At 44.0% G+C, this 14,672-nt stretch overlaps 1 protein-coding gene across 1 annotated transcript in view; it reads right to left on the reverse strand.

The window, feature by feature from the left end:
- ITPRID1 (ITPR interacting domain containing 1) overlaps positions 1 to 530 on the reverse strand; it is a 239,224-nt gene extending 238,694 nt beyond the window's left edge. The window contains 1 exon segment of the mRNA XM_049714691.1: positions 235 to 530. The gene's annotated coding sequence lies outside the window, so the exon portion shown is untranslated.
- Between the last annotated feature and the right edge of the window lie 14,142 nt (positions 531 to 14,672).

Genomic DNA, 14,672 nt, shown 5'->3' on the forward strand with positions numbered 1-14,672 from the left:
TTAAATGAAAGAAGAGGTGCCCATGAGGGTTAAACATCCTGGGGAAACAATGATAAATCCTGGTAACCTTCAGCTCGCGCCGAAATTCGGTGGCAAATTTCCAGCAAACACCAGAGTGGATGTTAAAACTGGAAGGTTTTACTCTGTGCCGTTTAAATAAGTCTGGCCGATTAGAGGCTAAATTCTGTGTGAGTATAAGTTTAAACCCTACTTGAATAGCGCAAAGGAGCTCACCCTCTTAAGCAGAACTGAGACTCTTCTAAGATAAAAATCAAGGTGGCAGTGACCTCACTCCAGATGCCCTCGTGCGTAGGTTGCCTCCAGGGGGAAGATGGGGACAGCTGCGAAGGCTGGTGAGGCCAGTAGAAATGGGTCCACCGATGGCGGGACCGCGCAGTGCTGGGTGGGCCGAGGCAGGGGGTCCGCGCTCCACGGCTGCGCCCACGCTGCCCACTTGTGCGCCCCGCGGGCATCGACTGAGCGGGCGCAGGCCCGACGGCGCCTCGCGGCTGACGCGGGGAGGAGGTGGAGGCGGCTTCCCGTCGCCTGCAGTCATCCGGGCTCAGGGACACGGGCTGCACTGCCCGGGTCCCGCCCGCAGTGGGCGCCCTGGGTCCCGGGGGCCGCGGCTCTTGCTCCGGCCTTGCAGGCCGGGGAAGACACTTCACCGCGGGGGGAGCGGGCGCGCCCGGCAGACCCTGCCCCGAACCGGGGAGGAGGCGACCTCTTGGTGGCCAGGCCCCGAGGGGCGGGAAAGGGGTCGCCCCATCGCCCGTGCTATCTGCCACGATGGGGGACGCGCGGCGGCGGCAGCTTCAGTCTGCCCAAGTTCGGCTAAGAGCTGCCCGGTCCTGCCCCTCCGCGGCTGGCGGGGCTTCTTGAGCCGAGGCCGAGAGACTCAGCGTCCCCCGTCCCTCAGCTCCCCCTGCCTTAAGCGCCCGGCCCTATGGCGCGCGCCGCCGCCGCGCTCCGAGGGGCAAGGGTACCAGCAGCTGCTGGCGCGGTACTCGGTGGGTGACGGCCGCGCCCTTCAAAGCGGGTGTGTTAACACCTGCCCGTTCACACCCTGCGAGGGCCGGGGCGAAGGAGTCGGGAAAGAGGAGGCAGTGTGCCCTCCAGGGATAGAGAGAAGTCTGCCTTAGGTAGAGAGCCGCCTGTCCCCTGTCTGTCGCCGACACGGGAGCGACTCGTGGTTGCTTCGTCGAATCCGCGCACAACACCTGCCCTCCCTGGGACTGTGTCCAGGATTGCCCGGCCTCGTTAAGGCCCCTCAGACGCTGAGAGTCAGATCTTTGCTCACCCTGTCTGAGCAAAGAGCACGAAAGTGAGGAAGCACCTGGAACTAGAAGAATCTGTTGTGTTTGGTTTAAAAAAAAAAAAAAAGAAAGAAAGAAAACTAAGGCAGTTCTGTTTGGTCATTAGCAGAATAGGTGCGGCGTTCCCACACCCTTGCTCCAAGGTGACCCACACTGCGCCTGCTCAGTGTCTTGTTGGTCCAGACAACCTTTGAAAACCGCAGTCTTCCGAGGGTCACAAACTCATGTTGGAACTAGAGATTGCAACAGGAGCTGCAGTCTCCTGTCTCCCTTCTGGCAATATGGGAGAGCTGTGAAGAAAAGCAGCTGGCTGAATGTCTGGGGAAGAAGCAAACGTTCAGAAGAAGCATCTCATCTCAGAGCTTTGTTCGTAAGGAATTCAAGCAAGAGTGGGATTTTTAGGCACAGACCCTAGAGATAATGAAATTTCTTCCATAATTTGGATGCACAGATCTGATGTGTGCTCTCTCCTTCAGTGGACTGATAGAATCAGGGTGTGTGGGACTGATCCCTGTGGCTTAATTATCCTTCAGATCCCACTGATGACCTCTGGCATGGGAATCACCCAGCTGCCACCTTTACACTCACCAAGGACAGAGTGTCAGTTCTCTTCCCCAACAGGGGCCTCCCTGTTCCTGGTTGACTGCAACCCTGAGAAATCATATGAATTGTTCATTCATATACCAACATCACAGATGCAATGCATTACAGAATCCTACCTCTTAAGGTATCGCTCCAATGGAAGAGGAAATAGTAAAGAATAGAGAGCACAATTGATCAGGAAGGCTTGGAGTCGGACAGATTTGGGTCAAAATCTGCCTCACTGCTAACCTCTTATTGCAGCCTCAGAGAGATTGTACACAACACCCAGAAGGCTTGAGGTCAGGACACCTTAACTCCTTGCTCTCTTCTTGACCCCATGCTTCCCTTACCTCCCAGCATGAGAGGATGAGAGGTATTTCTATTTTCTGAACCCTTTTAATAATTAACACCTTTCAAATTGATTAAGCATCTCTTCTTTTTAGCTGAGTTATATGAATCTCATATTTAATCTCAGGATTAGTGTGTGTGTGTGTGTGTGTGTGTGTGTGTGTGTGTGTATTATGTAAGTGGCCTCAACAAAATAAAGATGTATTTCACGCTCATTTAAAAGAAGTGGTAGATAAAGTAGGACTTGTATGGCTGTCCAAAGGCACCAGAGGCCTAGGTTCCTTCTACCTTTCTATTCCTCTAACCTTAGTATGGGGCTTCCATTCTCAAGTTCACCTCATGGCCCAAGATGGCTGCTGGAGTTCTAGCCATTGTGTCCTCATTCCAATGAAGAAGAAGGAAAGGGGATGGCAAAAGAATGTCCCACCCACCCGATCAGACCCCTTTAGAGAATATTTATGAAAGCCCCACCCAATGACTTATACTTACATCTCACTGGCCACTTCTAGATTTCAGAGAAGCTGTAAAATATATCCTTTTTATCAGAGTATATTGCCACCTGGAATAAATTCAGGTCCTGAATATGTAAGAGGGAGAAAATGGATGTTGGTCAGGCACCCAGCAATCTCTGCCATGCCTCTCCTTCTAAACTCTGAAGCCTCAACAGCTTTGGCCTCACCTTATGCACTGTGAGGACCACTTCAGCAGCCTGCCTTGCACATCATAGGTGTTCAATATAGTTTTAAATTATTTTAAAAATCCTCATGACAGTTCAGGAGGAAAACGTTCCAGGGCATGTCTTCCATCTGTGTGCTCATGAGATACACTGCATATCAAACTTCAACCGGACCACTTCTGCAGTACAACCATCCTTCACTGATGCCCCTCAGGGGTTGTCTTGATCACACTGGTCTTTGTCTCCTCACACTGCACTGCTTCTGGCCTCCAAGATGACACTTTGGTGCCGCCCATGCCATCGCCTGCCTTAGAGAGTTCAGTCTGCCAGTTAAGAGACTGTCTTAGCTTATTTTCTTTTTAGTACAGTGATCCCCATCCCTTCCCAGCTGTATGTGGCCAGGTTTGCTTACCTCTTTCCAAGACCAATGCCTTTAACTCTGCTGTCCACCAATTCCTTCGTCTCTCTGCGATCTTATACTTTTCCCAAGTATTCTTTTTTCTGTTTCTACTACCTTTTTCCTCTTTGACTACATACATGAATGCTACCAAATGGTCTCTTTGGCTCCCCCAGCTTATAGATTCTATGAAGGTTTGTTCTTAAGTCCAGTCCTCCTCCTTCCCACGCAAAATGCAAGACCTCAAGACTCTCGCTTTCTGTATTTTGAAGGCATGGAAGGAAGGGATTTCATCTACCAGTCCTGGTGCTGCCTGTGCCTTTTCTGTCATGTCCCCATGCCCAGGTTGCCCATGCCAATGCCACCTCCCATGAAGCACTGTGCGGCTGATGTTCTACTCTGTGGCCCACCTGGTGGCACCGGCCCACCTTTGACCTCCATCAAATATCTTCTGGGCATGTGTGCTCCCCCTTGGAACGACTTTCTCTCTCTCATCACCTCTCTGTGGGTCTCTGGCTTATAACGAAAAACATGTTCGTATTTTGAAGAGAGGGCAGAGTGCTCGAGCTCCTGATAAAGGTCTCTTGCTTTAATCACCCAGCCCTCTTGGTCCCAGGGCCCTCAGCCATCCAGGGAGCTGGGTCAGGGTAGGTTCAAGCATGGCCTCCTGTTTTCTCAAAGCTACTGCAGCTTGTCTCCCCTTGGACCTGTTACTGAGTTGTCTTCGATGAATCTGAGATGTTCTGTATGTGTGGGGTATCCTCCCTTTCCAACAGGGACCCTATTTATTTATTTACTTTTTGCGGTACGCGGGCCTCTCACTGTTGCGGCCTCTCCCGTTGCGGAGCACAGGCTCCGGACGCGCGGGCTCAGCGGCCATGGCTCACGGGCCCAGCCGCTCCGCGGCATGTGGGATCTTCCCGGACCGGGGCACGAACCCGTGTCCCCTGCATCGGCAGGCGGACTCTCAACCACTGCGCCACCAGGGAAGCCCGGGACCTTATTTATTAATCAGGCTTCCAGTGGAAACCCAAAGTAGGACAAGGTTCAGGTTCTTCCTTTGAGTAACGCTATACCAGGAGCATAGGAAGGGGAGGGTCTATACCCTCCCCTCTCATACTAAAGTATATAACATGATGCTCTAATCTTGGCAGAGACCCAGCCATGTATATAAGTCTTTCTTCCCAAATTGGAGACCCAAACCAAAACAACAACAAAACACCCTTCTTCACTCTAAAGCCCCACCTAGACTTCTGCTCCCTTCCTTTCCTAAGCAAAGTTCTTCAATAGGTACTTGACAAGGAATGTTTCACCTTCTTTAGCATCTGCTCTCTTTAATCTGCTGTAGTCCTTCCCCCACCTCTACCATCTGAGGCTTTATATGTTTTAATATTTACTCACGAGATACAGTTTTAACAAAGCACACTGATGTTTCAAAAGAAAGACCTCTTCCCCAGCTGACAGGAAGCAGCCTGGGTCTTAGCAGTCGAGCACCGGCCCCAGGGCTCAGGCGCATGCCCCTGGGGCACCTCCAGGAGGGGAAGGGGCAGAGGGAGGAAAAGGTGTGGCTCCACCTGCTGGCTGGGGGCGTGGGTTACATGGCAAGGAAGGAGGGAGACGTCCGGGGCTGGTGGCAGGGAGGGGAGGGAAGGAGGGAGGGAGGGAGATAAATAAATAAATAGATGATAGATAGATAGATAGATAGATAGATAGGAAAAAGAAAAAAAAGTGTGTAAAAACCACTGATAAAAAGAATTGGGATATCAGGTTGGAAAAGTTGACTAGAGATCTCATCTCATACAAGGCCCTGGGTGCCCGGTAAGGGGATTTGGAAGATGATCCAAGGGTGTTAGGTCTGAGGGCCCAACTTTGTCCAGTTATGTCCATCAGCTTTGTGCCCCTGGGTAAGTAACACGACCTTGCAGGTTCTTAGTTTCTGGTAAAATAAGGATCCTACAAAGTATCATGGTTTCTTGAGGTCTAATGACTGTTATTCAATCCCTATTCTCTTTGCTGTCTCTCTGGCTGCCCCTGCCCTCCCAAGCTATCGTGGATTTCCTCACACTTTGTTAACTATTCTTCTGTCTGCTTTACAAGCTCTCCCTTCTCTTACCTTTCCTCAGCCCTTTGCACCTCTTCGTTGTCTTGTAGAGCCCATTTCTCCGCCTCCTGTCCCCTCTATATGAAAACTACCAGATCTGCACTTCAGCCCACCAAAAATCTTCACTTGGATATCCCATTGTCCTCTAAAACTCAATGTGTCTATAATGAAACACTTTCCAAAACACTACCCCCTCCTTCCAGCCTTATCTAGAACATTTCTGAAACTTCCTGTGAATAAACTCTCTGAGCCTTCTCTGGTTAAATGAGCATGACTGTGAAAAGCATTTTGTAAAAAAAAAAAAGGTATTATATATTTCTCATATTTCCTTCTTTTTCTGGCCATTGCCCTTTGAAGTTAGTCTCCAGGTTCTGTTGATTTCCCCTTATCCCTTCACATCTTGACTAATTTACTGTCCTCCAAGCTAATCACCCCCGTTCACCCTTCCTCCTTCCAGCTAATTTCCCAAGGCCAGATTAATCTTCCCAAACTACTCCAACACACCAATCCCTTGGAGTAACACCTTTCACGGTTCTCATTTACTATCTGATAAATGATAAAATTTTTCATTGGTCTAAATTCTCCATATTAACAGTAAAAACAACTGCTGACATCATATAGGACTTTAGAATTTACAAAACACTTTTCACATATTCACCTTATTTACTCCTAGGAACTTATCATGGAAAAGTTGACTAGAGGACTCATACAAGGCCCTGGGTGCCAGGTAAGGGGTAATAATTCCCATGATTCTTAGTTTACTGGAAACAGAATCAGCAAAGTCGTGTCACTTGCCCCTGGGCACAGAGATAATGGACATAGGTGGACAAAGCCAGTTCTCAGATTTTTGCCCCTTGGTTGGGCACCCAAGGCCTTATGTATGGAATGTCTAGTCCACTTTTCCAACCTGATATCCTGTTTCATTATATAAATGGTCCTCACCCGCTTTTTAAAAAAAGCATCAGTACACTTTGTTCAAATGATTTCTTGGGAGCTGGTGTGCACATGAAAATGTTTCTGGCCTTGGTAAAGACAGGTGTGGTGAGCCAAGACCAAGACACCCCCATCCCTGCCCTAGCTCCTGAGATATTTCTGAGGAGCAAGGGTAGACAACTTCTACTCTACAGAAATACATCCCTGGTTAAGCCTGTTTACTGCATGTCCATCCTCCTTTGTGTCTTGTATTGCCCCACCTGTTTGAGATGTCCTCATTTCTATTCTTTACCATTTCAACTTCATGTGTCCTTTAAGGCCATCTCCTACATGAAGCCTCCCAGGTCCCTCTAGGCTAAAGTGACGTCATGCTGCTCTGAAGTCACAGCCCTATTGTTTCAATCACATAATTGTCAACTAAATTTTCATTGTCTAGATATTATGTTATATTCAAAATCTTGTTTAGGCCATACATTGTTATTTAAGGTAGAGATTTGACTAGCTTGTACACTCTATGTGAGCAGGGGCAATGTTTAATCCTCTTTGTGTGTCCACGGGGCATGCGCTCATTAAGTTCTTGATTCATTGATTGTAATTAGGGCTAGAAGCTCTAGTTTGATTACAGGATAACCTCAATTCAAAGGCAAAGCAGCACAGACCTTTCATATCCAACAACTGACACTGAGCAACCGCATAAGTTTCAGATTTTCACCGTTAACGTGAGAATAATAACACATATGTCATAGGGTTGTGAAGATAAAATGCAATCATTTATGAAAAGTGATTAGCTCACTTCCTGATTCAAAGTAAGCAAGCAGCTGATGAAACCAGATATTATTTCTATTACTAACATGGTATAAACATATTAACTCCTGCTAAATCTGAACAGTATGAATATTTTTCTAAGTGCAGGTTTGATCGAGGTTACACATTGTGATACAAATTTAGTCTAGCGAACTTAATCAATATATTTTTAATAGAATAAAAATAGAGTCCCTCACACATAGTAAAAGGAAGTACTAGTTCATCTGAAACTTTGCTTCAGCTACACACACACACACACACACAGACACACACAGACACACACGGTACTATGTATTTTACAACATCAAATGTCAAAAATGTTGGAAAGCCCCTGATCTGGAAGATATCTATGGTGGAATAAATGTATGAAAAAGCCGGAGAACCCAAGCTCTGTATACGCCTGCACCCAATCTTGTGAACTGTATTACATCTTATGTCAGACCCCATCACACCAGAAAGGTGAGAATTCCTTGTATTCTCACCTGCCAATTTCCGGGGATGACTTTTATAATGTGACAAGAATCGCCAAGGTGCCACATCAGGGACCTTATTTCTCTCCAGAGTTTGAAAAAGGCGATACAGCAATGAGAACTCTGAGGGAAAGATGGTAAAGAACCAGCATCCTTTTAACGTCAGGAAGGGGAGGAGGACCCCAGTAAGTTCAGAGACTTTATATTGGAGTATCGCGTAAGAACCAAAAAAGCCTTAAAGGACCCATCATAATTGCCTGCAAGAATCCAGCCAAGTCCTAGATTTGGAGGTCAGGATTCCCAGGTTTTGCTCAGCAGCAGAATCACCCACGGATTGTTTTTTGGAATTCCAGTTCTCAGTTTCCATCTCCGCCTACTGATCCTTTGCTACTTCATTACCTGGTCCACATACGTTCCTGGAATGCCAACGCCAGAGGTATTTCACATCACTGAACAATGAACACAATCTTTGGGGTGACAGATAAAGGCAAAGGAAGGAAAACTGAAATATCTTGTCAGCTCTCAGCAAGAGAGTTGGATACAGACAATGGAAAAGACGAGGAATTCCTGGTGCCATTAGTGTTCTTGTTAAAGAAGAAAGTACAGTATAACATGGGTCACACTGGCCTTTGTGCAGCAGCCTTGGTCAGGAATATCACAGGTGTGTGATCTGCTGAGACACAAGGGCTGTTTTTCTTTCCAGCCTTTGAGTAGTCAGCACTCCCAACAAAAAGTTGGATAAACATGTAGAAGACCTGAGATATGTCATTAGAGAGCAATGATTCCCAACTATTTTGGCATTCTTCCTGGTATACTTTTGAAATACATCCACTCTCAAATCCCCCTTGATGAACATTCCGTATCTATTTCTTCTCAAAATATAATGGAAGTAAGATTAGTCATGAAGGATTTTTGTGTGTTTGTGTTAAGACATGACTTGAGATAACAGGGGACATCCTGGTGGATCCTGACCTGGGACTGTCACTCTTCTTTTGTGGTGGAAGAATCCAGACTTGCTGTAACCCTGGGAACATTAAATACAGATTTCCTCATGGAAGTGTCTTAAAAGCAGTGCCATGGATTCGCAGTTAGGATGGTGGGCTTGTCATAATGGAAAAATTGGTCTTTGTGCATGTTCCCCAAGACCCTCTCCCAGACTTGGAAAATAAAAGAGATATCCCCCAACGAATTTTTAAAATTTTATTCTCTACTGCATCTGGAGACTTGCAAATTGTCATTGGGTGACTATGCAAGGGGGTCCCATGTCACATCAAAGAGGATCTAGACGGGAATGTAGACTGGCCAGCACCCCTGGAGAACTGGAATTGTGGGCAAAAAGGAATATGTACCAGATCCTCACTTTCCTAGTTGGTATTTCAGGGCTCTATAGACATATATTTCAATGAGTTTGTGACACAATGGCCAATGGAAAGAGGAATGGAAATATTACCAACCTTCCTTATAAAACACTAGGGCAATTGTTCTGTGCCTTCAAAAAAACCGCAAAATAATGGGTCTTAGCCTTCACCTTTTCTGTCTCAACAGGAGGGAAAAGTGGAGGATTCAATGAGAGGAGTTGTTCATTCAACAATTATTTATTGAGTCCCTACTCTGATGAGTCCTTCACTGTGCTGGGCAGTGAGGATAGAGTGACATAGGAGGAGACAAGCTCCCTGATCTCCTGGAGATTCTGGTGTGGTGAGGATGCCCATGGGTCCTTCACCCAGGTAAGAGGCTCTTCAGTAGAGCCACCCTGAGCCACGTGATGTGAAGAAGGTGCTGGGAAGAGGGTGGACACAGTGGTGAGCAGGCTAGGCATGGTTCCTGCTCTCTTGGATCGTGAATAATCAAGAGCACCCATTCATTCAACAAACATCTATTACTAAACTGCTATTCTTCAGAAACTACATTAGGGGTGAAGACATAAAAATGAAAAAGACACTACTCTCCAAGAACAGGGAGTCCAAGACAGAAGAAAGATATTTAGACAAATATAAATTAATAAATCAAAAACTTTAGTGGAGAGGACACAAATGGTTCCGTTATGTTTAAAAGGTTCAATGGCAGCTCTCTAAGTCTGGAGTTGGGGAGACATGTCTGAGCTGCAGTTGTAGACTTGGAGGTATGAATGGACTCAAACCCAGAGTGTGGGGTGTGAATAGAAAAGAAGCGTAAAACCAGAGGGCTGATAGTTAATATTACTCTAAATACAGTCCCCTCCAGTGTTAAATATTCCACAGGATAAGTTCTCTGGATTTGCAGTTATTATCCCAGATTCCTCTCAAAATTACTGCAGGACATGTAGCATAACTGTACCAAGCCAGGCCTTTGATTTCTGGACAGGATTACTAAGGGCCATGCAGACAAATTAAAACATGGTTCCTAATTTCAAGATATTGGAACAATATTGCTCTAAAGTTTTTTAAAGTTCTTTGTTGTAAAGTTCTGTGTCATGAAGTCAGATGGTAACAAGAAAAGGTCAAAACTGACCACTCTACACCATTCTATCATTTAAGCTGAACAATCAATTTAGGAAGTGACTGGAGTGATTTTTTTTAACCTCTCTAACCATCAGTATCTTTATTTGCAATAGTGAGAACCACAGCAATTACTTGATAGCATTTAGGAGAAGATTTAATTAGATATTGTGTATAAATTACTCAGCATATCTGGCATATAGTGAGTACTCAATAAGTATTATTATTATTTTTGAATTTTATTTTGTTTATTTTTTATACAACAGATTCTTATTAGTTACCTATTTTAAACATATGTGTATATATGTCAATCCCAATCTCCCAATTCATCCCAGCACCACCAACACCCCCCCCCCCAGTAATATTATTATTATTTGTGAAGTGGTTGAACATCCTTGATGATAAAATTCCAATTACTCACATGCAGATTACCCATAGCAATATTTTTTAAGTACCGGCTAGTTTTCTCTTTTCTATCTCCTCCATTCATCGCCAGTCTGTGTTACTCAGGGAAGGCCAACTAATTTTAATATTATCTGATACCGAATATAATTAGGAAGAAAAATCTGTAGCCCAGACAATACATTTTTAAACTCACATATAAACATTTGTTATATTATTTGCGAGTGTAGATTTTTCATACCACTATTCCCTATTGTCAGAAGTCTCCTTTGACATGGAGCCTAAGAACACAGGGAAGACATAGGCCATCTGACTTAGCTGTGATCCCGTTCCCCACCCGAAATAATAGAGCTGAGAATACTTCCCACGGAAGAGAAAGGAAATGAATATGAATGAATTTATTGAAACTATTACATGACCATGACCATGTTATCCTTCTTTACGTTGTTTCATCTTATATACTCCTCCCAACAGTGCAGGGAGATGAGTCTGGTATGAGAATTTCATTTTTCAGACAAAGATTGAGGTTTAGAGCAGTGAAGCAACTTGTCCAAGTGATAAATGGTGGACCTGGAATTCAGCCAGATCTGCCTGACCTGCAGCCTCACAATCTCTGCATGAACCTCGTTCTCTCCCAGAGAATTACAGCAGCTCAATTTAATGAGGCTTCTTCGAGGCAGGTCTCAACCTACACACTTCACGTGTACTTTCTCATTTAATCCTCCCAACGACCTGGGGGGCATATCCCATTATTAGCCCCCTCAGGAAACTGAGGCACAAAAACTAGCCCCGGGTCACACAGTTAAGAAGCGCTGGGATGAAAATTCAATCCAAGGGAACCCACACTCTCCACCACCAAACTAAGACATTTAAGACAACCAACCATAATCTTCAAAGCTGTGCACTGACATGAAAGCATGATTAGTTTCAATCCAGCAGGGGAGAGAAAAATGATAAGCTATATGATAAAGACAAATCACCTATAAAATAGGGGAAAAAATATTTGCAACAATTCAGTTCCCACCTGGCTGTACCAGGAAGGTACCTGTTACTGAGTAGTAATACAGCCATTGTTTATCAACCCAGGTGTCCAGCTGGAGCAAAATCATTTTCTCTCTAAAAATTTGGTGTTAGGGGAAATAGAAAATTAACTCTTAAGCTTTCAAAATGATAATCTAGCATTAGTTAAAAGTCTACACATTTGTTCCTAGATGTATTTAAATCTTACCAGCGAACATGATGCTTGGTTATTAAAAAGTAATTCCGGAGAAATTAGCTTGCAGCTACAAAATTAATATAATTCATTTATTACTTGCAGCCACAAATCAAGATGTTGTTAACACTGCTACACACAATTTAATGTGCACAGTAAGTTTCCATATGGCTTCAATTTTAGGTTTCTGGTCACTCCATTGAATCATTTACAGAATAGCCCAGCATGTCTAGTCGGAGGGCGCTTGACCTAACCAGTGTGAAGCTTTGACTTTCAAACTATGTAATTAGAGGTTTGGTTTATTTCTTATTTTTACCGTATTAAACAAATATGTTTTAAAATATATAGGCTTATTATTACATAGAGATTTAGTGATGGAGAAAAACCAAAAGCACCCAGTCTCCAATGCTAGCCAAGGCTCATCTATTTTTCCTGGTTCCCCACTTCCTTTTTCTTTTTACTGTTTTTCCTTAGAAGATGAAGGACAAGGAATACACACACACACACACACACACACACACACACACACACACACACACACACACCCCTAGCTGATTTAAGAACGCTGAGATAAAAGAGTTGTTCAGAGTTTAAACTTTCATCTTCATGATCCCACCAGAATGACAGGTCATCTGGGTTTCACAGCTAGATTTCATGCCTCCATTAAAAGGAGTTCAAGTTCCCTAATGAATGAGATACACAACTTGCATCATGCTCGATGAGAAACAAATATTTTAATTGTACTTCATGACTCAGGCCTAAAAGAGAGCAACCAGCCTAAAGAGTAGGGAATATGTCTCTCACCTGTATTTTCCTTTAGTGTTTCGTTTTCTTGGGAACTTGTGTCTCCACAGAGCCCCTCAGGGTATTTTGTGTGGGCAACTGCTTTTCTTCCTTAGTCATTCCCACCATGAAGCCTGGTTGTCAGATCAGACAGATCAACCACTTTTCTTCCAGAATTTGTCCTGGAAAGGATCTCTTCATCCATCGTGATATAGCCTCTGCTTTAGTCACTCCATTTCATTCTGTAAGTCTTGCCAAATTCTTTTTACTGCCACTTTCAAAAGTTAAACTGACAAGAGAAACCTATGATTCAGAAAAAAAAAATCAGTGACAGAGATTTCTCAACTTTATATTTGGTAATTGCACATTTTTGCTTCTGTTATTTACAGGAGGGGTGGGTGATAGAGGGGGGAGGAAGACAGGAGCTGAGAATACAAAAAGGCAATATGCATTGGCTCTGATTCACACCGAACAACGATGCTCTCACAAGAAAGGGGAGCAAGGTTACACGAGGGAAACGACCCCAAAGGGTTTCTATTCTCAAACTGATGCAAAGGTGCACATCTTTGTAAAAGACTTACGGGTTTTGATCCTAAGCCAGAAAAAGTGGACAAATTAGAAAAGAAACATTCTATAAAGATCAGTGAAGAAAATTAGAAACACAACATTGATAGCTGTTAACGACTAGGGAAACAGGAACCAAACTATACCCAAGAGTTTATTTCAAAGCTGGTTCTAACGGTGATGCTTTCCTTCTGAATGATACCCTTCAGCATTATTTTACATGGATGATCACAACAAACTTTTTGACATGTTGCAGTAAATAAATGTAATTACTAGTCTTGGATATGGAAAAGCAGAGAAGTAGGTGACTCACCAAAACTCACGCTGTTAGCAAGGAGCAGAGTTTAAATTAGACCCAAGTCTTTCAAAAACCAGTTCAACAGTCCTTCCATAGTATTGCTCAGAAAGTCCTGGTAATGTCTAAGTTTCATTGTTTTAGTAACGTACTGGCAAAATCTTGCTTTAAGGATGAGACAAGTATGACTTGTGTGTTTCCAGCAAAGAGTGTACCATGTTATTTGTGTTCTGTCACTTGTAAGAATTGACTCTATTTCCTCGGATGTTTCCCTGCAAGCCTAAGTATTTAAGATGTTTGCAAACATTGTCAATCTGTCTATCAATTTGAATACAGACTCCAGACCATGGAAAATGCTGTGCCCTTGCAGGAGACCTGAGGAGCCACTGACAGGCTTGGGAGACTTATTATTGGAGCTGGGAAAAGACACCGGTTAAGAAAACCTTAGAAGAAAGAAAATATGAGAAAGAAAATCTGAATCACGGATTCCCTTTGTCTTCCCCTATCTTAACGTGTGTTACCCATCTCTCTCTTGACTTTGTGAGATGTTTACTCCATCACCTGGTCATATGGTATTTATTCACTTTGTGAACTTTAAGAATTCTATGTTCAAGTGGCCCTGCGAATCCGAGGGTTTGGCATCTGTGGGTTCAACCAACGGTGGGTCAAAAATATTTGGAAAAAAAATTCCAGAATCTTCCAAAACGTGAAACTTGAACTTGCAGTGCACATTTACATAGCATTTACATTGTATTAGGCATTAGACATAATCTAGAAATGATATAAAGTAGACAGGAGGATGTGCATAAGTTGTATGCAAATACTACACCATTTTATGTAAGGGTCTTGAGCTTCCATGGATTTTGGTATCTGCAGGGGTCTTAGAACCAATCACCTGCAAATGCCGAGGAACCACTGTATATCCACATAAAGGCATATGCTCTATCAAATCGTAAATCCTGGTCATGTTGTTGACCTACACAGCACTCATTACAGCACTCAACAGTGTCCTGCATACAGCAGGTGCTCAATAAATGTTCGTTTAACTGAATCCATTCATATTGTATGCATAAAGTACTCTATGTGTTTACCAAGTGCTAATGCTGTCCTAAAAGATGAGAATAGTATCCGTTTTTTAAATGTTTAATTCCCTTTATTTATTTTTATACATCTTTATTGGAGTATAATTGCTTTACAATGTTGTATTCATTTCTGCTGTACAACAAAGTGAATCAGCTGTATGCATACATATATCCCCATATCCCCTCCCTCTTGATCCTCCCTCCCACCCTCCCTATCCCACACCTCTAG

This window comes from Orcinus orca, chromosome 9 (assembly GCF_937001465.1).
Source record: "Orcinus orca chromosome 9, mOrcOrc1.1, whole genome shotgun sequence".
Lineage (NCBI taxonomy): Eukaryota > Metazoa > Chordata > Mammalia > Artiodactyla > Delphinidae > Orcinus > Orcinus orca.